This window comes from Trachypithecus francoisi, unplaced genomic scaffold (genome assembly GCF_009764315.1).
Source record: "Trachypithecus francoisi isolate TF-2019V2 unplaced genomic scaffold, Tfra_2.0 Lachesis_group2, whole genome shotgun sequence".
NCBI lineage: Eukaryota > Metazoa > Chordata > Mammalia > Primates > Cercopithecidae > Trachypithecus > Trachypithecus francoisi.
Genome location: NW_022681465.1, coordinates 144,620,905 through 144,646,571, shown reverse-complemented (window position 1 = coordinate 144,646,571; position 25,667 = coordinate 144,620,905). Strand labels below are relative to the sequence as shown.

General features: G+C 41.7%; 1 protein-coding gene and 1 long non-coding RNA gene across 3 annotated transcripts in view; one reads left to right on the top strand and one right to left on the bottom strand.

The window, feature by feature from the left end:
• The window catches only part of DPYSL3 (dihydropyrimidinase like 3), a 121,463-nt gene that overhangs the window by 38,595 nt on the left and 57,201 nt on the right, over positions 1 to 25,667 (bottom strand). The gene's annotated exons all lie outside the window — the stretch shown is intronic.
• Positions 11,777 to 24,135, top strand: LOC117065661. Its single transcript, XR_004430010.1, has 4 exons — positions 11,777 to 12,027; positions 17,415 to 17,550; positions 22,768 to 22,945; positions 23,682 to 24,135. It is a non-coding gene; the product is annotated as an uncharacterized LOC117065661 (long non-coding RNA).

Genomic DNA, 25,667 nt, shown 5'->3' with positions numbered 1-25,667 from the left:
TCTCCAGCCCTATGTACATCAAGGGGATAGTAAGCACTGATCCAAGTGGAATTAACACCACTGAGATGGTATCACTGGAAACTTTTCAAATGGTAATTAAATAAAATCTTTCTGGCTCAATAATCAGCAATCTAAACAGAGCCCAAAGATGAATGATAGGCCTGGTGTAGGTTTCAGAGAAGAGATTAAGAAGACTTTGCCTTTGGGAGGCCGAGACGGGCGGATCACGAGGTCAGGAGATCGAGACCATCCTGGCTAACACGGTGAAACCCCGTCTCTACTAAAAAAAAATACAAAAAATTAGCCGGGCGAGGTGGCGGGCGCCTGTAGTCCCAGCTACTCGGGAGGCTGAGGCAGGAGAATGGCGTAAACCCGGGAGGCGGAGCTTGCAGTGAGCTGAGATCCGGCCACTGCACTCCAGTCCGGGCGACAGAGCAAGACTCCGCCTCAAAAAAAAAAAAAAAAAAAAAAAAAAGAAGACTTTGCTCCATGGGCTACAAATATTAATGTTATTATTATTTGTTTTCACCATGTGGAACAAAAATATCAAAATCTGAACTTAAAGAGCTCAAATAAATGCTTCCTCTAGGGGTCCTCAGCTTGCCCTGCTACCCTCCCCAATTTTAACTCTTTCCATGGAAGGGGGATCCACTACAAAGGGCAGCCTAGGCAAATCAGTCATCAACAAAGAGGATTCAGAAAGGCAATTCTTGGGCTTGGCACTGGGGAATGTGAGTGTGGGGTATGACATAACCACTGACTACCCCCAGGTCACATAAAATCAAACCTCACTGGACACAAAAAAGTGTTTGTCTATGAATTCATGGATAAGCCTGATAGATGAACACATGCTAGGATCAAAAGCCAACAAGATGAACAAACCCAACATCTCTGCTTTGCAGGGACATGGATGGAGCTAGAAGCCATAATCCTTAGCAAACTAACACAGGAATAGAAAATCAAACCCTACATGTTCTCACTTATAAGTGGGAGCTGAACAATGAGAACACATGGACACAGGGAGGAAAACAACACACACTGGGGCCTGTCATGGGGGTTGTGGTGCGAGGAGGAGGGAGATCATCAGGATAAACAGCTAATGCATGCTGGGCTTAATACCTAGGTGATGGATTGACAGATGCAGCAAACCACCATGGCACATGTTTACCTATGTAACAAACCTGCACATCCTGTACATGTATCCCAGAACTTAAAATAAAATAAAATAAAAGTTGCCCTCAGTGATGAATATGGCTCAGTGGGCCTCTTCACCTTCTGTTCCTAGCAGCCAATACTGCCAAGCATCCATGAGCTGATGCCTGAGGAGGTCAAATGTTCTTGTCTACAAGTTAGCAATCTTTCTAATGTAAATATATATATATAGAGAGAGAGAGAGATATATATATATAGAGAGAGAGAGAGAATGATGATATCTCTAGGGCATGCTATGGTAACCTGAAGGGTATCCAGAACCCAAAATGAATCTATCCAGAGCCTGAAGCAACCAGCCTCTGACCTGCCTTAGGCCCTGCACAGCTACCAAGAGCTGAGTGTGTCACTGTCTTGCAGCCCAGCGGGGTTCTAGGCATACCAGCTGGCAAGTTTGGGTCCAGCTGGGTTTTCCCACTGCTGTGAGAATCAGACAGACCACTTAACTAGGGGTGATCTTGAGTTGGGACTTAACGTCTCAGAGCATCATTTTTTTTCATCAGCCCACAGTGGATAATAATACTTAGCTCGCCTCACAGGGTGGCTGCCAGTGTGTGTGTATGTGTGCGTGTGTGTATTATCTAGCACACAAGTAAAACGGTAATAAATATTATATTTATTCCATTAATATTATTTATAATACTTTGAATGTTTTTAAGTCTTACGAAGTACACTGGTGACAGACTATTTTTATTTTCCAAATGGGGAGATATACACAGAGAGGTGAGTGACCTTCTCCAAGTGACAGAGTAGATTAGTTCCAATTTGAAGTAAATCCATGTCTCCCATCTCCTGGCACTTCACTGATTTCTCCTAGGCCACTGTACCAAGTGTCTTTCAACCTTATAGCAAGCAGCTCTTTCTGACCGGGCTCTCTTCTCTGTTTGATACTGAATTTTTTCCAGTGTCCAAACTGCTGACCAGTTCTCTGAGGCAGGTAGCTTTAGGAAACCAGTAACTTTTAAGCCACTACTTATATCAGTGCAATACACCTGCCCCTTATGGCCTGAATGTGTTAACGTAGTTTACCAAGGGATCTACTTTGCAATCCAGCTTGGCACAGGACTTCAAAGTGTGATATAAGTATAACATCTTTTCCTTCACTAGGGTATGATACTGATTAGGAAAACTAACGATAAAAAACTCAGTGTGGGAGAAGAAGAATGAAAGAGAGAGGAACAAAGAAATGAATAAAGGAAGTAAAAAGAGAGAGAAAGCAAAAGACAGGGAGGGAAAAAGGTAAGGAGGAAGGGAGGAAGGAAAGGAGGGAAGAAAAAAGAAAGGATGGGGGCCAGGCGCAGTGGCTCATGCCTGTAATCCCAGCACTTTGGGAGGCCGAGGTGGGTGGGTCACCTGAGGTCAGGAGTTTGAGAGCAGCCTGGTCAACATGGTGAAACCCTGTCTCTACTAAAAATGCAAAAAAAAAAAAAAAAAATTAGCCAGGCATCATGGCAGGCGTCTGTAATCCCAGCTACTTGGGAGGCTGAGGCAGGAGAATCACTTGAACCTGGGAGGCAGAGATTGCAGTGAGCCGAGATTGCAGCATTGCCCTCCAGCCTGGGTGACAGAGACTCAGTCTCAAACAAAAAAAAAAAAAAAAGGAAAAAGAAAAAAGAAAGGAAGGAAAGGAGGGGAAGAAGAGAAGAAAGAGAGGAAAGGGTGGGGAGAGAGAAATGGAAGATATTATAAATGCTATAAGGAATGTTATTAAGAATGACAGATGCAAAGTAAAATAGGCAACGAAAAGACAGAATCTTCAGGTAAAAGCCTACTAGAGATGTTGGGCTCCACTTTAGTTTTCCTGCCCTAGTCTTCAACTTAGAGAACATAAATTACCACCTTTGTCTATCTGAGGTAATGAGAACACACCTCCTGGAGAAACCAAAGCCCTCCATGGACTTCTTCCCAGTCAATAAAATCAGCCTGAGAACAGCACTTAAGACACATCTGTTCCACACTCTGCAGACATTCCAGCAGCTCAGAATAAAAACTATAATCCTATAAAGAGGATTTAAAATGAAGAATGAGACTCCCAAAATCAAATATTTTGTTACCTGCATTAACAAAACGCACACTCTGGCCTTCTCAGTGTGGATTCAAGATCCTTTTAAAATCCAGATGAAGGTGCAGGTGGTTATTTAAAATAAATTCCCATTTGGGCAATTAGATTTGATTTCCTAAAACACTTTCACTCTTAAGAAAACATCAGGACGGATAGAGTGCATGGATGAAATCTTGTTTTTCTTCCCCAAAGCAGCATCACTTCAAGAAGAGAGAAAAAACCAGACATTCTAAGATAGTCCTGTTGACTTAAGGTGATATTTAGGAAAAGGTACTAAATAGGCTCTCAGGAGACTCGAGTTCTTATCCTTGCTCTGCTCTTAAACAGGTTGCCTTGGGTGAGACATACAGACATGAACTTGACTTCTAGCACCAACACTACCCGTGTTTGGCTAAATGACTTCACCTCTCTGGGTGGGCTTCAGTTACCTCATCAGTGAACAATGGGGACAATGATACCTTTTTTCTGAGGGTGCAGACAAGGATTATGGAGTATACTATATATAAAGGGTTGAACTCTGCTTGGCATACTATAAATGCTCAATACATGTGAGCTACCATCATCATTATTTCTTACAATTATAACCAGCCATGGTAAAACTCCTCTCTCACAAATACTCAAGAAGGACTGAACTAACACTTTGTTAATCAAAATATAACAGACCTTGCCATAAAGGGAATTCCAGAGACGCCAGTCCCCAGCCAAGCCTCAGCAACTGTTCTCAGCTCCTGCCACCAGCAGCCAAGGTCAGCCAAGACTTCCCCTTTTAAACCCAACCCCACAGGGCAAGTTCCCATGGCCCCTCCAGGTCATTTTTCCTCTGGAATAAGCCCTTGTGAGGAGATAACAATCTACTCTCTTCCAGCAGGACTGTAGAGTGGGCAGTAAGGTCTTAGAGCTGCCTCCCACTCACGCTCCCTCCAGTATATGGGTGTGTTTCTAGGACCCTCGATGACAAGCATGCCATTGAGACAAAGAGAAAGGCCTGGGAGAAGATAGACATCTTGAGGAGCCATGCAGTTTCTTGGCTCTGAGTCTATTGAAACTGGGCATAGTTTACCAGGGTTGGCTATTCCAAACCTCTGAACTGCTACAGATGAGAGTCTCAAACACTCCTTCTTTTCCTCATCATCTAAATGTACTTAATGACCACTAAGGTGTACTTCAGTGGGGCACTCCCTTCAAAATGCACTCCCTTCAAAATGCAACCCACAAAGCAGAATACATAACACATTGAAAGCACTGTCTTCACTTTCTTTATTGTCTTTGGTTTAGCCCTAGAGGGACACATACAAGGTAGGAAAAACAGCAATGTGGAGTCAGCAGTAGCCCAGGGCAGCATTAACCTGGGCAGGGAGGCTGCTCTGTTGTCTGAACTGGAGAATCAAAGCCAGCTATGTGCATTCTTCCCTCCCCAGAACTTCACATTATCCATTTTAAAGATGTCATTATCAAAGGGCCTGACAAGTGATGTGGCCTGCCCTGGGTCAGAGCGGATGGGGGAATGGACTGTGAGGGGCACCCTAATCCTAGCCCCCCGATAATGGTCTCTTAATCTTCAACAGCGTTCCAGACACAGATAAGTGCAAATAGATAACAAGCCAGGAGCAAGAGAATGGGGAGGGTAGGGACAGCATTGGACAAGAGGAGCCCTAGAGCATTTCCATTCTCAACGAGAAAGGTCAGCTGGGTCTGTGTAGCTCAGACCTCAGTCATCTGTGCACTACCTGCATGATATCTGACACAGCCCGCTATAAACTGTGCTGTTATTTGCTTAATATTATCCTTATATAAATGTATTTTAAAAGAAAACACTATCTTAGTCTCATAAATTCTAAGCTAGTATTACTTGCCAAAAATAAACAGTGAACCTAGGAATGAATACAATAAAAACATCACTAAATTTTGTCTACATTCTGCTGCCTTCGAGAGGGTTCTAAAGGATGATCTTGGATCTGTTATTTTGTTAAAAAGGAAGACTATCATGGATCAGGGAGATGTTATTGAGAAACTAGTAGTAAACAGAGACTTTTTCCTTGATCTACTCAGAAGATTTGAAAAAGAACTAGAAAGGGGACAAAATGTGTCATTACGTGATTCCATGTTATTTAATGCCGTCTTCCAGAACCCCCCAAAACGATCTCATGAAACAGCTGGAACCATCTCTGCTATTGAAGTATAGGCCCATATGTGTCCACATGAGCCTCTCAGAAGCAAGAGCAAGACCCAAAGTAGAGTGACGGGGACCACCCACATCAGGCAGTACAGCAGAAGGATGAGATTACAGGGGACCATGCTCTGGGTCCAAAGCTTGGGGGGATGGGGAAAGAGGCAGGGTAGAGTAAGGTCAGGTATAGGAAAAAAGATGCCTTCTCAGAAAATAAGATATCAGATCTGGGTAAGTGAAGACATGTGACAAATCTTTAACTGGGCTTTTGGTTGGAAAAAATAGAAAGGTTCCTGCCTGGGAAGAAAACCAGCACTAATAGCAGTTTTTGAAGCCACCCAGAACTGTAGGTAGCAACTGAGGGAGTCCAGAAGCCAGGGCTGCATTAGCATCTCTGCCATTAAGTTATTCTGTGATTTTAGGCAACTAACTTGATCCTTCTTTGTGCCTCAGCTTCTTCAGCTGAGTGAAGGCAAATCTTTCTAAAAAGGCCCATTTATATATCTGTAAAGTATAGATAATAATGCCTACCTCACAGGGCTACTGTGAAAGTTAAAGACATGATGCAGGGTTGGGTACTCAAAAAAGACTTCCGGCCGGGCGCAGTGACTCATGCCTGTAATCCCAGCACTTTGGGTGGCCGAGGCCGGCAGATCACGAAGTCAGGAGATCGATACCATCCTGGTCAACGTGGTGAAACTCTGTCTCCTCCAAAAATACAAAAATTAACTGGGCGTGGTGGTGTCCCTGTAATCCCAGCTACTCAGGAGTCTGAGGCAGGAGAATCGCTTGAACCAGGGAGTCAGAGGTTGCAGTGAGCCGAGATTGCACCACTGCACTCCAGCCTGGTGACAGAGCAAAACTCCGTCTCAAAAAAAAAAAAAAAAGACTCCTAAGTGGTAGGCATTACACATATTACTACTGTTCCTACTACCGTGCTACAACTTCTATTTTACTGCTCTTATAATATCGAGGTACTGTTAAAATCAAATCTAAATTGCAGTACAAATATAAGGCAGCTATTACCATTTTATATAAACTGCTTGAGAAATCTGTTGCTCAGGACCAGAGTATAAAGTCCAGTATGGATTAAAGCCAAGTCAGTGTTTTAGAGAGCTAATTCATGCCCCTCTTTGGTCTGGATTTATATGATAGTTTTGTGTTTTACTACTTGTTTGTTTTGCTTTGCATTGTTCCTTTTTAGGCCTCAAATGCATGTGCCATGGGGGGAAGCTCTCTTACATATGCAGACTACAGAAGTGACATCCAGCTTCAATCAAACAGGATCTCTTGTCCCGTGAGCCCCTGGGCCTGTGCAAAAGTCAAATGCCTATTCCATCAGGAAGAAGTGCCTAAAATTCAACCTAAGTCTTTATTCTAAGGGTAAACGAGTTTAATAATTCATTCCTGAAACATTTGCTTGTGTAACTACTAGCCATGAAGTTGAATAGAGAAGGTGAAGAGAGAAGTAAAGATAAAACAGTAAGAAAAGTAAGCCAGGATCGCAAACAGTAATGTGACCTAAAAAGACAAAGGGTAAAACTATAGAAAGACAGTAAAATGATCAGTGGTTACCAGTTGGGGTGGGGGGTAGGGCAACAGGGAAGGGATGAACTGGTGAGTAAGTGGAGCACTGAAGTGGCTCAGGGCAGTGAAACTGTCCTAGATGATACTGTAATGATGGACACATGACATTTTGCATTTGTTAAGATCCATAGAACTACTCAACAATGAGCGAGTTCTCATGTAAACTGGACTTTCTTCAATGTATCAATACTGGTTCATCTATTGTAACAAGCATACCACACCAATGTAAGGTGTTAATAAGAGAGGAAACTTGGGGGTGAGGAGGGAGTGAGAAAGAGTCTATGGACGTTCTCTGTACTTTGTACACAATTTTTCTGTAAACCTAAAATTTCTCTAAAAAACAAAGTCTATTAATTAAGAAAGGTGCAGGGAAGGAAGAGACGGTGAGGGAGAGGCAGGCAGAAAAATCTTTTGTCTGGCAGAGATTAAAGGATCCACAGAGGCCTTGCCTGAGTGAATCTAGGGTAAATAGCTGATTTGTACATGTGGGTATGGCCAATGGCAATTATGATCACAGTGTGTTACAATAATCCATAACTCCCATTTACTGAAAACTTCTTATTTGCTGAAAACAGGTAGAAGCTTTAAGTACAACTTGTTCAATTAATTAATCTTTGAGTGCTATGAATTATATGCGGCTATCATCCCCATTGCACTGATGAAAACGTGGAAGCTTAGGGAGGGTAGCTCATGGTCCAACATCACACAATCACTGGGAGAACCAATGGTACTGATGATGCAAGAAATGCATTTCCATAAGAAATTGTGAAGTTAGGCACCCTCCTTCCTCCAATGCTTAAGATACTGGAATAACGGATGCAAAAGGCTGCCAACTAGGAAGTTTCACCTTTACTATGTAGGAGCCCTAGAAGGATCTTCAAAAAAATAAGTAAAATAGTCAATCTTAGGGTCAAAAAATCAAGCTGACAGAGGCCCATGCTGGAGATAAAGGAAGGAAAAACTTAGAAACAGCAAGTGGCAGGGAGAAAAGAAAAAACAACAACAACAAAGGGTGCCAGCAGGAAACAGATAAAATTATTAAGAAGTTATTAAGGAGAGTTTAACAAAGAAATTACTTAACAAAGTGTAGGCGGTGTTTAGGGCAAATAAATGGATATGCAGCATCCAGGGCCTACCAGCAGCAGGGAGCCATTTCCAGGGCCAGAAGAGGGAAAGGGGAGGGAGTAGTTATTGGAAGTGGAGACTGTAGCTGTATGGAGGGGGCTGCCTGGCAGGAGCTGTAACCTTCAGCAGAGACATGCAGCTGCCCCACAATGACCTAGTGACAGGAAGGAATCAGGGTACTTCAGTATTCACTCTTCCTCTAATCTGTTATTGGTGCCCTAAGAGCTAAATGCAACCAGAAGCCCAAGGGCAAAGAAACCACCTAATGTACACCACACATGGAGTATGGAGCAGGGTAGACAAAGGTGGAGAGGGTATCTGGTGATGCAAGCAGGAAATACCCAAACCAGGCCCTGAATAGCCAACAATGGGATATGATTTAATAAACTATGATATCACCACAAATACGGATTACGATTATTATGGCCATCTCTAAATCTACATCATGAACTGAAGAAATATCTAAAATAAGTAAGTTGTAGAGCAATACCCAAAATATGATCCAGTTCTTGTCAAAGCAAATAAAAAATGCTGTATGTAAATATGTTTATTATATTTTTGTGTGAGCTGATCTGGAAGAAATTTCTGGAAGGATGCACATCATATTATTAACATTGGATATTGTAGAAAGAAAGGATGCACAGAGAGGTTGTAGGGGTCCTTTTAAACTTTTTCTTCTCTCTCCTCTATTTATTTACATTATTTCTCTAGTTGCATATGTGTAATGTACTTTGTAACTTTTAAAAGGAACTTAATAAAGAAAATTATAAAAAGGTAAAAGAATGTGGTAATTGCTGTGGTCCAGTGTGACAGGAAGAATATGGATTAGAAAATGCAATGGCACACTGCAGAAGAAAGTGTCAATCAACTAAGTAACTTAAGAGGAAGGGAAAGTGACGCAGATGCAGATGTGCCAAACCAGACTGAATTTCAAAGCAGCATGTCTAGGGAGGGCCCATTAATAGACACAGGAAACAGAAAAAGGACTAACAAAATAGAAGTGTAAGACTAAGAATAATTTTGAGGTACTGGTCAACCATAAAGCCATGTAGCAGGTCACTGAAATGGTGGCCTGGGATTTAAGAGAATAGTCAAGTATTAGTGGACGGGCTTGAGCTAATGCCACACTGAAAATGGCTATGCCAACTGAAAGGCAGAAAAGAAGGGTGGAAAGATCCCTAGAATGGGAGTTGGGAGCCACGGATTCTGGTCAAAGTTCTCTGATCCCCTTCGCCTTTCCAAGCGGCTGTGCTGTTAATGGTACCCAGCTCCCTCTTAAGAAGCAGCTCTCTCCTTTCATCTTTTCTGACTGACAGCTGGCTTTGACAGGGCCTTTACAATGACAGAGATGTCCAGTGAATTCCCACCCTATTGCTTCTCAGAAACAAGAAACCTTTTCACTAAAGCTGAAAGCCTGCCAAAAGGCAATTCCCAGAGGAGGAATGCGGGCTCAGGCCTTGGAATGTGTGAGAAGCACCTTCAAATGACAGGCAATAGCTCCCCATCTATTTGTGGAGGCCACAGGGATTCTTCTTCAAGTCTGACATTGTACTTTGAAAGCTGGTGGGAGCTTCTTGGGGATTGTGGTCATAAGCACACAACCACTGGCTTATGCAACTTCCTAAAACTGTCCGTGGTGGGCAAGACTAACAGAACACTTTGCTGCAGTGCTCCAGTCACACCAGGCGGCCATGAAAAGGGCCCCGTGGAGAGTGTGGAAGGAAGAAATTGTCTCAAAGACCACAGATGTCTTCCAGTTTGCTCTGCCTTGCAGTCCAGACCTCAAAGATTAGGTTTGTCACACAGGAGTGCAAAGAGAGTCCTCATCGTTAAAGCAGCCCAAGAACCCAAGCGATCAATCAGAGCCAGTTAGCCTGAAGGAATGGTGGGAAAGGGAAGGGCTTTGGAGTCCTGACTGTAAAATGAGAAAAATAATATCTTTTTCAAAGGAATGCTGTGAGCATTAAGCCCAGATTTTGGTGCGTAGTAGGTACTCAATAAATGTGAGTTCCTTTAGAAGCTAGAATCTCCCTAAATCTTCTCAGGTCAAAGCCTTCTACCTGGTGCCTACCTCCCCTCTCCTTTATCCCTGAAAAGTAACTTGACTTTTCATTTCTTTTTAGTTTGGTTTGATTCATACCATATATCTTAACTACCTCTCTACAACAACCCAAACACACTTCCTATAAAAGAATATAGGTAAGGAAAGAAAGGGAAGAGTTCGCCCTTTTTTTCTGGTTGCTTCTTGACAAAGCAGACAATGGTCATGACTGATTTTCCTGGTTATAGGCTTCCATCTGTCTGTCTAAAAACCTATACACCGCAGTTCTGCTTTCATTGGATAGAGAGGTGGTTATTAAAGTAGAGGCTATTTTTTATTCTTTGGCCCTGAACTTCTTCAAGTTGTTCTGATAGATAAAACTGCAGATGCTCTGAGAACAAGGCCTTCAAGAGGTCAGGCAGACCTTGAATGAAACAAACACTTGAACTAAATACAAATGAGACACCACTTAAATATTATCAGAACTCAAAAATCAGAGACAACTGGGTAGTTAATCCTAGAACAAAAGGTTTCCTCGCCTTCAATAAAGATCTAAGGCTTTACTCATAATAGGCACCTCCTGGAATGTATTCGAGACTGCTTACTATTGGCAAAGACCATGTTAACATTATGGGAATACATTCTCTGTGCTTAAAACCTCCAAGACTTCATCCCTTACCTGCAAAGGCATAAAGTTGCCCACTTCTCTTCCCAATGATCACTCTTTAACATTCTATGAGTCTAACAACAGGCAAATAATCTTCTTTTGGAATAGTCTACTCTTTTAGGATGTGTCTCTGCTCAGAAATGTTTCAGACTGAAGTATACAGTTACATGTTTTATGTCTATCAAAGCAAGATGTATGTTGTAACATGTATTAAATTTTGTCCAAAAAATAGCAAACAAGTTATCATCTTTGCCAGTCATCTCAGACACAGCCAGTTTTCACCTATGTGTTATCACTCTTCCCCTGTGGCCCTAAGTCTTCATCTTGCATTTATCATTCCATTCATTCACGGGTAGACTGAGCTAGGTTTTAGTGATACAGTGACATATGACACAGAGTCCCTAGGATCATGGAGCAGATAGACTAACAGCCTTTTGATAACCCTGTTTCCTTGACACCTGTTCTCTCCAAACCACTTAACCCAGGGAGAGAAACATTTGTCTAAATTAATTCATTCATTCCTTCATCTAATATTTGTAAATGCCTCCTGTTCACAGTACTAGTGATACAATAGTGAACAAAATAAAATAAGGCACTGCAGGGGCTGAAAGTGCAAAGAATAAGTAAGTTACTAAATAAGTAGAATAATTTCAACAGTGATAAGTGAAATTTAGAAAAAGGATAAGGGGATGGTGGAGGCTGGGAAGAGAGTCCGGGACATTTGATAACATTTTCAAAGAAGGCATGTCTAAGGAGCTGTCTCCTGAACAGATGTGAATAATCTGAGTCCCAGGGAGAAAAAAAAAAAAAAAAAAAAAAAAAAACAGCAAGTACAGAAGCTTTGAGCTGGACATGAATGTGTCATAATGGGAGGATGGCTGATGCTAAGTCAGTGACAGTCAGTGGCAGGACTGGAGACCAGAGAAGTAGGCATTGCCACCCCACATGGGACCTCAAGAGTCATGGTTTGGGTTTTAGTTGAAGTGTAATGGGAGATATTTGAGCAGGGGAGTGACTTGGTTTGATTTACGTTTTTAAAGGACCACCTGGTTATCACAAATAGAGAATGAATTTCGGGGTAGGCAAAGTGGAACCACAGAGAAAAGTTAGAGAGTCCTTGGAATAAGATGACAGAGGCTTGAATGAGGGCAATGACAGTATGAAAAATGGTGAGAAGTGGTTGGCTTAATATTCTACTCTAAAGGTAGAACCAACAAATATGCACAGCTAATATACAGTTAGCTGGGACTTGATCCCAGTATCTGTTGAAAACAATGCCTGTCCACCTCTTACCTTGACTGTGTCTTCTTACTAAATATTCAAGTAAATTTAACCTATATATTTCAGGATGGATAGACTTCACAACTTTAAAACAGGGAGGAGGCAGCTTCAACAGAGCCATCTACATTCAATATTTAAAGCACTTCATAGTTCCCATATCATAACATCTGGGTTTACCAGCAGCTCAGGTTATTTTGATTATTTTTTTGGATTGATTGCCTATTTATCTATCTAATCACTGAAAATATGTCTTTGTAAAACTCCGACATAGACAGCTTCCAAGTCTGCTCCTGTTATAGATTTATGGATCTGGTTTCCTTCTTTAGCAAATGCAACCTAGTGACAGTTGTTGATTCTGTCTGATGGATCAGATTTCTTCATGGCCCATGGCACATCACTATGAACTTTAATTCTTTATTATATGTAGCTGTTCATTTAGACATGCCAAAGTGTAAGCCACGGGGAAGACTGTACTGAAATCTAATTACACTATCTTTTTACATTTCCCCAATCTCTGTTTTTATCCTAAAATCAAGGGCCAAATATTTCCTGTCTAATCAATTAAGTGGATTCCAGGTCACTGAGACTTTGGAGTACATTTTTTTTTTATTTCTCCTAACATTAAATAACTTGATAAGTAATGTTTCCTAAGCAGCTTACATTAACCTTCTTAACAGGAGATAGAACAGTACAGTAAGTGAGGGTTTTCAAGGCTGACAAGAAGGTGAATTTGGACTTAGTTCTGCCAGTTAGTTAATAATGATGGAACTTGAGACAAATTAACTTTCTGAGCTTCAATTTCCTCATTTGTAAAGTGGGTTCATAATAACTATGACATGGGCATGGTAATATAATTGAATGAAATGCCATATATACAATTATGATTGAAAATCAGTTAGCATGGGCTCTGGCCTGCCATAATTTCTTATAAATTTTATTTGAGGCTCCCTTTTCTGCTCTCTGAGAACTTCTCAAGTTTTAAGTTTTAAATTTTTTCATTCTTCGTTCTTCACTTTCTCCCTTTATGACTCTGCTGGGGCTGCCATAACAAAGTACTATAGGCTGATGGTTTTAACAACAGAAACTATTTTCCCAAAGTTATGAATGCTAGAAGTCTGAGACCAGGGTGTCAGCAGGCTTGGTTTCTTCTGAGTCCTCTCTCCTTAGTATGCAGATCAAACTCCCCTAATCCTTGTGTCCTCACATAGTCTTTCCTCTGTGTGTGTCTGTGTCTGTGTCCTAATCTGTTCTTCTTACAAAACTCCCCAGTCAGAGTGGATTAGGGCCCATCCTAATGACCTCGTTTAACTTAATTACCTCTCCGAAGACCCTGCCTCCAATACAGTCACGTTCTAAGGTACTGAGGGTTAAGACTTCAATTACTGGGTAGCAGACATAATTCACTCTCCCCCTCACTCTCTGCCTTCCTCAACAAACGTTATGAGAAAAGCACTAAACTAGAGCAAGGAAAAATGAGTCCTATGCCTCATAATTTTTTAAACCTATTTTACTATATGACCTTGGTAAACTATTTTCCCTTTTTGATCCACATTTTCTCAATCATTCAAATGAAGAGCTTGGAATAATTGGTTCCTTTTCTCTTCCTGCCCCTAGCCAAGCAAAGCTAAGTTTTTCCCATGATTTCTCATAGCAAAAAAGCGTTCTGAGATAGAGCATGCAATGAAGTAAGTGAAATGAAAAGGAAACAAACAAAACATACCTTCTTTGTGGAATAAACCCAGGATGAAGTCCCTAGAAGCAGAAGATTATATTCAACTGCCTTAAAACATTCTAAGTTGTCGAAGGCCCTTTCTCTCTCTAAGGCCATAATTTAAACCAATTTAATTGGATAAACCAAAAACCCCACTATGAATTTATCAATATCCCCAAACAAAGTAATCTCATCAAGATTTGAGGCACCAATTCACTTTGAGGGAAAAAGTGCATGATTTCAAATAAAGGTCTCTTGAAAGAATTAAGTGGAAAAAAGTTTTAAAAACAAACACACATACACACAGAAAATGTAAAATTAAAACCAGCTTCCAAGCTGATAGGTTGAGCCAGTAAGGAGTGGGGAAGAACTGGCCATGTTTCCTCTCTAGCTGTGTAGTTTCAGGTCCCAAGACACAGTGTACCTCTACAAATGTCAACAACCTCAGCAAGACAGGGAGGAAGGCAAAGGTGGCAGTGAGAAAACAAATGTGCTCATTCAAGAGCTGGAGGAAATGAGAGAAAGCAGAGTTTTCCATGTAAAGTGGCATAACTAATGAAGGAATGAGTGGTGACAAGAATATAAGGCTAAGAGTAAAGACACTGGGATTTCAATCTGTAGTCTGATACTCATGAGCTGAGTGACTTCAGGCAGGTTACTCAACCTCTCATCCTGGCGTAGCTTTTAGTTTGGCTTCAACTAAAAAACAACCGACAATAAATCTGTCATTTCATTTTTGTCGTTAATGCAAAGATCGTGGAAAATATCAAAACAATGCAAACAAAATGAGATTCATTTAACTAGATTTTCCAAGGAATGTAATAATCTATAGCTATTAAAAATTAAGTTATGGAAGGATATTTAAAACATGGAAAGATGTAATATATTGTGCAATGAAAAGTAAGGCACAAAGCAGCATAAACAATATGTGGAATCATTTTAATAAATGGCACATATAGTCAAAAGAAAAAATCTAGATGGGTATACTGAAAGTTTACAGTGGTTCTCTGAGTAATTTCATTGTAGCTTATTTTTATTGTCCTTACTGTTTGTGCTTTTGGTAAATTTTTCTACAACCAACATACTTATTTTGTAATGAAAAAAAAGCCTTAGTTAATTTTAAAATCCTTGTGCCCCACAGTAAAACAGATAGTAGCAAAAATGCAAATTAGGTGGGTGCCACTTGGTCTTGGTTTTATTATCCATAAGATGGGGCATTAGACTTAAAAAAAAAAATCCTGACCCAACAATCCCATTACTGGGTAAATACCCAAAGAAATATAAATCATCCTACTATAAAGACACATGTACATGTATGTTTATTGCAGCACTATTTACAATAGCAAAGACATAGAACCAACCCAAACAGCCACCAATGATAGACTGGATAAAGAAAATGTGGTACATATACACCATGGAATACCATGCAGCCATAAAAAGGAATGAGATCATGTCCTTTGCAGGGACATGGATGAAGCTAGAAGGCATCATTCTCAGCAAACTAACACAGGAACAGAAAACCAAGTATCACATGACATGTTCTCACTTATAAGTGAGACTTGAACATTGAGGACACGTGGACACAGAAAGGGGAACAACACACACCAGGGCCTGTTGGGGGTTGGGGAGTGATGGAGGGAAGTTAGAGGATGGATCAATAGGTGCAGCCAACCACCATGGCACATGTATGCCTATGTAACAAACCTGCACATTCTGCACATGTATCCCTTTTTTTTTTTTAAGGAGAGATAAAGAAAAAAGTAATCTCCATGGAGACTCTGAAAGTCCGAATTTTACAGAGTTATAGTAAGTCAAACCTCAAAAGAATCTTACCTAAGATTTAAGAGAACGGGGCATGCAGTGTGGAGTATGAAATGAGAAGGTGGCATTTAAATTCACGTTAGGAAGAATCCCTAATTGGTAGTTTCGCTAATTCAACGCAAAGATGCTGAAAGTGGTGGGAATCTCCCTGGCAAGTTGTTTGTGTAAGTACAACAGTGTGGAGTAGCTTTGGACATGCCAGAAACAAAACTGCTCTTAACAGGAAGGCTAGAAGGCTTCCCGATGCCAAGCAGTGCTAAGGAGTCCATTCCCTTTGCAGAGGAGGGGCACCAACTGTTCTCCATGTCCCCCATAACCTACACCACTCATACCTTACAGGAAAAAGGTGCAGAGAAGGACCTACCCCTGGACTTGAAGTAAGTGAACTCCAGTTGGAACCAATGTCTTGTGACTCCAGAGGTGGGAGAGGGATGATTTAAGGTAGCACCATTCTGTGGGGTTAAGAATGGGGGCTCCAAGTCACATAAACTTAAGTTTGAACTTTGGTTCCATCATTTAAGCCTTGTGTGATATTAGGCAAATTACTTAATCTCTCTAAATTTCCTCATCAATAAAATGGAAAGAAAGACCTGGTTAAAAATCTATCTACCTAATTAAGTTGTTTTGAGAATTAAGTGAGATGATGAATAAAAAGCACTTTACACAGGGTACAATAAATTGAATTATTCTTATTATTAAACTAACTTTTCCCAGAACTTATGATCAATAAATATCTTTTATGCAATAAAAAAATAGCAAAATGCTTTTATCATACCTGATTATATTATATATGACACTGTTATAACACAGTGTTCTTCAAACACTTTCTAATCAAAGGTTTTTGGTTCCATGAATATACTTTGATTCTCCCATTTTGTACTCCCTTTAAAAGGCTTTATTGATTACCATTACACATAAACCTATTGAAATCATGAACTCTCTGATTTGTACCCAGAGATAAGCTTAGTAAAATCTGTGTTAACTGGCCCCACCCCTCAAACTAAAGAATTACATTTAGAATAAAAACTAGTAATAAGAATAGCTCCAAATGTAGCTCAGAGAAAGCTGACAGGTGCAGTGGGGTAAGAGACTAAAAATCTTTTGAAAGAACAAACAGAAACAAAACCATTCCATGTAAATGTCCAGCCCTAATAGGGAAACAAAAAGAACTATGAGCTGCTCCTTAACCAGTGCTTCCAAAATACCAAGTTTGCTTTACAAATGCAGATTGGTCTATCTAGTTGCTGCTAATAACTCTAATGACTTTATAGTTTATGTGCAAAGGCAGAAAGAGACCTCAATTAAGATCTATATTGGGCCGGGCGCGGTGGCTCAAGCCTGTAATCCCAGCACTTTGGGAGGCCGAGACGGGCGGATCACGAGGTCAGGAGATCGAGACCATCCTGGCTAATACGGTGAAACCCTGTCTCTACTTAAAAATACAAAAAAAAACTAGCCAGGCGACGAGGCGGGCGCCTGTCGTCCCAGCTACTCGGGAGGCTGAGGCAGGAGAATGGCGTAAACCCGGGAGGCGGAGCTTGCAGTGAGCTGAGATCCAGCCACTGCACTCCAGCCTGGGTGGCAGAGCAAGACTCCGTCTCACAAAAGAAAAAAAAAAGATCTATATTGTATCCTGGTTCAAAGAGTCATGGTGACAGTTTCCTCTATATGAAAGAGGACATAAAGGTCTGTATTAATTCTTTTAAATCATTTGCAGTAAGAGAAATGATGTCTTTGTTGCAGGCAACAAGTATCCAGGTAGGCTCCTGAAACAAGCTCAGAATGAGCCCAGATGCAGAATCTGGAAGAAAGAGAGGATTGGAGGCCAGACAAGAAAGAAGTTGAAGTGATGGATGGACTTTCTGGCACATGTGCCCAGGTCAGGCCCTGGATTACAATGACTTGCTTGTTCTGCTAAAGAGCTGTCACGTTTCTCTTGGCCCAGTGATCCTGTGCCTTAGAGTGTGGCCTTATTTAGAAGTTAATATTCTAGAAAATTGTCAAACGGAAGATTATATACAAGAACAAATTGGTATACTTTCAGGTGATCTTCTCTCTTGAAATCATTCCTGCAGGTAAGTGTTAAATACACCCACTCATTCAGCAAATACAGAGGGCCTAATATGTGACAACCAAAGATTAAGTGCTGGAGATTCAGTGGTAACAAAACAAAAACCATCCCTATTCTCATGGCATGTACATGGCATGATTGGGCCTTTGAGGGTAGATTATTTCCATTGGATGGCAGTCATCATATTTAAAATATTAGCAAAAGCAGCTGAAAAAAGAGCTTGGTGAGCAGATACAGACGCCGAGCTGTTTTTGATTTGTTTTCTTGTTTGTTTGGCCAGTCTAGATTTTGGGCACTTAGCGCCTTCATGCCCTTATCAATAGTAGCCTTATCCTAAAGAAAGACTGTATGTGACAGCAAATGAATCATGATATCACTTTAATAATGCTCATCTGAATTAATACTAACGCTCTGCCAGGCAGAAGATCTATCAGTCATTATTATGCCATCTCTCCTCTGCACAAAATCTATTAATTAAGTCTACTCCCTGAATGAGAAAAGGGCTGGGACTTTAAGTGTAAAAAGCAACCAAAGCCCCTTATATACAATACAGATGTTGGCTGGTCCCTCTGAGTTTCAGCCAACAATGGCTGCTCTCATCCACTTTCTCCCTACTCTCTATTCTCTCACAGGAAGGGCTTAGAACTCCTCTCTGTGAATTTGGAACAAAGTGAGGAGGGGCTGGCTCACAGGGTCATTTGCACTGGCAGGGACCTCAAGGATCATCTGGTTCAATGCCCTCATTTTACTGATACAGAATCTGAGAAGGATAATAAGGGTTTGCCCAAAGTGACAAGTAAATTAAAGGCAAAGGCAGGCCTGAACCACAGTGTGCTGATACTCCCTCCAGGGTTCGCTTCCTTATTCCGCATCCAAGAACAAGAGGGCTCCTTTGCTCTACTAGTCCAAGGAACTCTTCTCTTAAAAAATAAAATCTCATTTTACCCTTAAAATCTCATTGTCCAGCACTTCCAGAGAAAAGAAATAGTAATTAGGCCATGAGAAATGTTGTCCTTGAATTCCAGATGTTCCAAATAGGTTCCTGGACCATTCGACTGTGGAGCTTCCCCATCCAGCTTAAAGTGCTGGGTGTGTCCTGCAAATGTTTCTCCGCGTGACTGAAAGGAAACAGACAGCCTGGCTATGTCTGGGAAGAAGACAGGGACAGAGAGTGAGCAAGGGCCTTAGACCCAGCTCTGCTCTGAAGCAAGGCAGAAAAATAGCATCTGCTTTTCCACCCTGTACTCATACATGCTCCTGGGCAAAAGCCAGAAGCTAACTCAGACAGCTGGCAGAAGCAATGCATGAACCACTGTCAAGAGGACACACAACTCACTTGTTGTTCCAATAGTGATGTGATAGGGTTGGCCAGACCATCTCCAATCCTTCCACTCTGTGAACACTGACCCACATTTAGGAGCTAACAGGTGTGGACAGCTGGAGATAACGGCGGGAGGAGGTAGTCACCTGTGCCTATGGAACTACTGCTTTCTTGCCTATGAAACTAATTTACCTCTGCAGGGATCAATCCCAGGCTCTTGCTTTTTCAGCTGTGTGACTTTAGCCAAATTACTTAGTGTCTCTGAGCCTCCCTCCAGAATGCAAAATGATGGTTAATAACTGTAGCTATGAGTTGCTGTGAGTTAAATGAGATAATCCATGTAGCTTTCACTAAGACAGTTAACAATAATAGCTCCACCATGCTTAGTCCCATATTTCTTACCACTGAGTTCCCTACAATCTAATTAACAGAAGAAAGTTCCTCAAGAAAACTAGTTTTTATACTGGGCTTCACGTAGGGACTGGAACCAAAAGAAGAGGCCAAGTTGAGAGGCTCATTCTATTCCACCAAACTAGCTTTGGGTTTTTTTGAGGGGTGGGAGGATACCTGTGTTTCATATATTGAAATAAGCATATGTTGATGAAAGAGGGACTTCACCGCAAAAGGAGTCTGAAAATACAGGAGCCTATTTCTCTGGGTTTTCCAAGGTCTTTCTTATTTGTTTCTCATTTGCCTAGAGAAAGTGGGAGAAAAGGCAAGGTTGAGCATTGATTTGAGGAGGGAGAAACCAGGGAACAGTTCACCTCTCCTATTAATATCCATCACAGGCCGGGCGTGGTGGCTCACACCTGTAATCCTAGCGCTTTGGGAGGCCGAGGAGGGTGGGTCACCTGAGGTCGGGAGTTCGAGACCAGCCTGACCAACATGGAGACGAGATCAGCCTGACCAACATGGAGAAAGCCCGTCTCTACTAAAAATACAAAATTAGCTGGGCATGGTGATCTAATCCCAGCTACTCAGGAGGCTGAGGCAGGAGAATTGCTTGAACCTGGGAGGCAGAGGTTGCTGTGAGCTGAGATCGAGCCACTGCACTCCAGCCTGGGCAACAAGAGCAAACCTCTGTCTCAAAAAACAACAAACAAACAAAAAAACCATCCATCACAAGAGGTAATAACATATTCAAATCTCCTGTCTCGTTCTGATTAGATACACCGATTTCATCAAAGGATGAAAACATTTACACCCCAGAGATCCATTCCTACTATTGTAAACATTTTGCAGTTTTTCAAATGTAATAAGCAAAAACAAATGGCCCTATAAAATATGTCAATAGGTAAAGAACAGAGGACCAATTAGGACAGAAGGTTTTTTTTTCTTTTGGTGGTTGTTCTTTTCAAATTTAGTTGTTTTTCTTTTTCCCAACTGAAGAGAAAAGAGCAGACAAGCCACTAAAACACAAGCTATGAAGAAACAGCTGAAAGGATCTTCATAACCTGTGTCACTCTAGGCTAGAAGCTGATCAGGACTAAAAAATGACACAGAGTTCAACTAATTTAGGAAAATGCCCTCTATTCGGGTTAAGGGAGAGTCTCTGTATCAAAAGTTCAGAGGCAGTCTAATGGCCTGTATCGGACTGTCAGAGATGACAAGCATAAAATTCTTAGGAACACTGTAACGTTAACTAAACAACAACAAAAAAAGTTTTTATATAACACTGTTTTTGTTTTGGAAAACTCTTATTTTAAAAAAATCATTTCCTAAGTAGTCTCTTTCTAACCAGACCATTGTCAAATCTTCTTTTATTAATTTCCACATTCCAACGTAGTTGAGATTTTATAAATATAAATCAGCGTCTGCTCTCCTGAACACATCCAGAGTTCACAGACCACTTTCATGACCACTGTTTGAGCCTCTTAGTAGTTCAGTGCAATAAGCAGAAACACTTTTTATTTATAAACTGAGGGTCTTGCCACATAGACTTGAATTCTCTCAGGAAATCTATTTCTTCAGAATTCCTCCCAGTGCCCAGCTGGCCTGGTCACAGCTAGTAATGTTCGAGGCTCTTTGTATACCTGAGGCCTTCTCCTAGTAGTTGAGGAAAAGGAATAACCTGGCTAAGAATCAGCACATACCTGCTCAAAATTTAAAGTAACAAATGAACACTTTAGGCAGGGGCTGGGCTGAGACTTCCATGATCAGATATCTAAGATGCTTTCCATTCCTAAGTGTTTGCTATTTTTCTTCCGTCTTTTACCCTGGAATTTCCCTTTCAAGATGCCTTACACAGAGAGACCTGGTTTTCCGTGACTCCTCTTCTTTTGGTTTCCTCAACTCTAGTTCTCCATCTCCTAATATTTTCCTCTCATTCTTAAATGACACTCATTGAAGCAAGAGGAATGCACAGATCCAAAGGTGGGATTGCATTTGTCCCTTCCTCTAGTTCTAGGCCCCCAGCTTAACTGCTGCGGAGATCTGGGTGTTACTCCAGTTCATAAGGTCCCTTCACTTCTCCAAAAGAGAAAATAAATTCCAGTGGCACCTAGGACACTCACAATTACCCCTTTCAAGGGAGATCACAGAGCTCTGACTACACACCTTAGACTGAACTTTCCAAGTTGTATTCCTATCTGGGGATTTGTCTTCCAGCAATTCCCAAATATCACACACACAACCAAATTTTCAATGCAACAGAAATGCATTATCTGCAAGACAATGTTTACAGAAATCCAAGTAGTAGTTGCAAAAGACCAGTTCTCTGTCATTTGTCTCCTAGAGGGAACTCTGGAGCTGTTTCCACAACTTTCAACATCTCAGCTGCACATGCCTCCAGGAGGCAGCTGCTGCACCACAGCAGCCTCAGCTTTGAAGCCAGACAAGGCCTAGGTTTGATTGCTAGCTTTGCCCCAATATTCTCACCAGACAACTCTAAATAACTGACTTCACCTAACCATATTTCAGTTTCCTTCCTGAACTGGGAAATAATTATCTGTGGAGGTTCTAATACGAAAATACATATAAAACACTGGAACCTAAGTGCCTAAGTATTAGAGCCTGGCCCAGTCCTATGGTCAGCTTCAAGTTGTAACGTATGTCAGAGGAAAACAGTAACTGTAACTTATCAAAAGTTTCTACCTGTAGAATTGATGGTGACCACTATTTCAAAAATGTGTGTTCTTATCTGTACTTAATATAAAAGGTAAGAAAGACCATGTTATGGGATTTGTTGACAGTGACAAGAAAAATACGCCTCCCAGCAGTGGAGATGGTCTGGAAACCATTTGCCCTACCAATGCCGAGTAACAGTGATGGTAGAGGCAGAGGCTGAGACACCACAAAGAGTGTGATGGTGAGGGACATGCATTTTTATTTCACTTGGGTATGTAGGTTTAAGTCCGGCCTCTAACACTTACTAAATCTCTGACCGTGAGCAAATTATTTTTTTATTTTCTAAGATTTTTTTAACTTAAAAAATAGGGGTAACTATAGTCCCTCTCAGACAGTATTGATTGAGTCAAGGATTCAACAAAACAAGGCAGGTAAGGCATAAAAAAAATAATACCTGACACAAAATAAACACTGCACATGTATGGGCTATTCCTAGGAATAATTTTTAATCAATTCATCCATTTAAGTGTCAAATAAATGATTCGACACTAAAATGTACTACAGAGGGGAAGATTCTGCATCTCAATAGCAAACGCACAGGATGTTCCAAGCCTAATCATTATGTATCTGTATACCAGGTCCATCGCGAGACAGTGAAGATACAAGGTCCCTTGCTGTGATATGATGAATCCCCAAAACTGCCAGTCTCTCATAATTAGAAGCAAGGCTTGTGTTGAGGTAGAACAGATAATCCACATAGCCCACCTGAGAAGGGACAATGAAGAGCTGAAGTCCCGGGAGCTACTCCCGAGAAAGGTAGCTACTCCCAGCCAACTCCAACAGGGACACAGAAATCTCCCCCTCATGTCCAGCCCTCCCACAGGAAACCAATAAAACAAGGATAGTAAGAATGCCTTAATCTCAGGAAGGCAATAAAAATAGGTAGAAGGAGGAAAAAACAAAACAAAACAAAAACAACCAACCCTATTCTGGACCCAAAACACTGGTAGAAAGTAGTTCCTAGGAAGGCAAAGGGTACCAGGCCAATAAAGACTGCCCCCACCAGTCCTCAGATTGCAGCGACACCTCAGCTACTGGGTGGGGCTGCCTTCACAGAAAGGAATAGAGAGGGTATAGAAAATTCAATTCAAATTCCGTAACATTACCATTTCTCAAATGTACTAGAATTGATGGTAGGGAGTATATGTTATACTTAGATCTTTAATCATATTTTCTGCACATGAATATGTATGTCTACATTGTTATATTTATAACTATATCTAGAAAAGGTACCTCAACCTTCATAGTATATAGACAACTATAATCTTCTATAGACACACAAACATACATAAATATTTTATTCTAAAATAGATTCCTTGTTCATGGAAACGCAAACAGGAAGCATGAGAAAATTTACAAATGGATTCCTTATTCCCAAAGACCAACATCCACCTCCTGCCATGCCCTTCCTTTTCATCCCCTTGGTTTTAACAATGAATTCAAGGCAGTCTGGTTTGAAGAAATTCACAACCACTGTCTATTCCTATTACAGCTGCTGGAGATACAGCCCCAGCTTCAAGGCAGAGGCTGCTATGCAGCACCACGCCCCACACACAGAGAGAAAGGATGGAAGCCGCACTGAAAATGAAGGATGTACCCCAGGGAGGATCATTCAAAACAAAAGGAAATCCACTACAAATCTGACCCTGAGATTAAGGCACAATCACATTTACTGGAGCTCCTAAGGCAAGTTGTCAAGGCTGAATTTCTTTATCTTTCCTTAAAGGTGGCTTAAATGATACCTAGAAGAATGGGTGTGGCTCTCAATGTCATATCACAGGCTGAGTCCAGAAGAAGAACCACTGCAGTCTAGGAGGAAAAAAAAAAAATAGGTTCTCTGCCTATCCCTAACAGGAAAACTAGCAAATATACACTAGATGTTAAAGCAAGTGGCAGAAACATGTGGCATACCTCCAACATAGAATAGCATGAGAGCTGTGGTTCAATCTCCTGAGTTGGGGAAATAAGTAAAAATTGAGCTTTTGTCCCAATCAGTTTTTTCTTTTTGTCTCTTTTCTTTCTTTCTGTCTTTCTTTGGATGATAACTTCCACAGTTCTTTGGAAAGACAAGACAGTCGGCACTAGATAATACTGTGCATTGTAAAAGATCCATGATATTTCTTCAATAATGGAAAGTTAATGCCATCAGGTAGTGGTAAAGGAGGATCCAATAAAACCCAAAGCCTCTACCAGGCAAAGGGATCCCTGCGGGCCTCAACTCTTCTCCCTGGGGAGTTTTTCTTCCCTAACACCAGCTGGGAAGCTGGTAGGGGTGTGGTGCATTTGTGTGAAGTGAAGCTCAGTTGCATGAAAAAGGTATGGTGCGGCAAAAAAATAAATAAATAATTCAACGATTTGACAATAAAATGTACTAGGGGCAACGGAGGCTTCTTCCTGCCTGCAGAGGGGAAAATTCTGCATCTCAATAGCAAACGCACAGGATGTTCCAAGCCTAAGGGAACAAGTGCAAACAGACTCGTGCCCACAACAAAACCTGGCGGACCCTGCAAATCAACTACTGTAGCAGGTAAAGCTCTGCCCTAGGGCGGCAGCAGAGCCTTCCAGGGGCCAGCTGATCACTTCCTTTGTTCAGCTTGCAAAGATGGAGTAGCCACCCGTTCCCCCACTACACACACACGCGCGCGCACACACACACACACCATCTAATTCACTATAGACAAAGCACAACCGCACTGCTCCGTGCTAAACTAAAAAACGTTAGTTTTTATTTATTCTATTTTTGTAAATGCCCATCCCAGCCTGCCATATGTGCCTACTATTTGGGGGCATCGTTGCAGCGCATCACCACGGAATCCCAGACTTGCTGGACGCCGGTGAAGACGCGGTTTCTGTACCTGATAATGGCACGTCCCCTCTCCACCCCGCCCTAGGCGCACCCTAGCGCATTTGACACCCGCCGGTCGCGGCGTCTCGGTCTTGCACACAATGGGTTGAACACTGCATGCACACAGCGTGCGCCCGCGACAGCAAACTAAAATCTGCTCTAAAAACTCGGCCTTTTCTTTGATGTGAGGGAGAAAAGAAATGAAAAATGTAAAGTGCATCGAAGGCACACACACACACACACACACACACACACAAAGTTGATCATTCCCACTGCAGCCACGTTAGCTGTCCAGTCCCATAAATGATACATTGAAATATGAGTCGGAGTGAACGCGGGCATGAAGGGGACACCGCAAGGACAGGTGGTCCAGACACCCTGCCACCCTCGCGGCGCAGGGGTCAGAGCCGTGGGGCTGGAGCTGGGAGAGGGGCGCGGTCGGGCTACGAAGTACCCCTGGGGAAAGGTGTCATCTCTCCAAACCCAGCCCGGCCGAAAGGATCCTTAGACAAAAAGCACACCTCAACCTGGGGCGGCACAAACCGACACCCCAGGCGGAGCAGGGGTCCTGGGAGAGCCGCGAGCCCCGCGCTCCTGCCTGCGATGGGAAGGGAGAATAAATAATCCAAACTT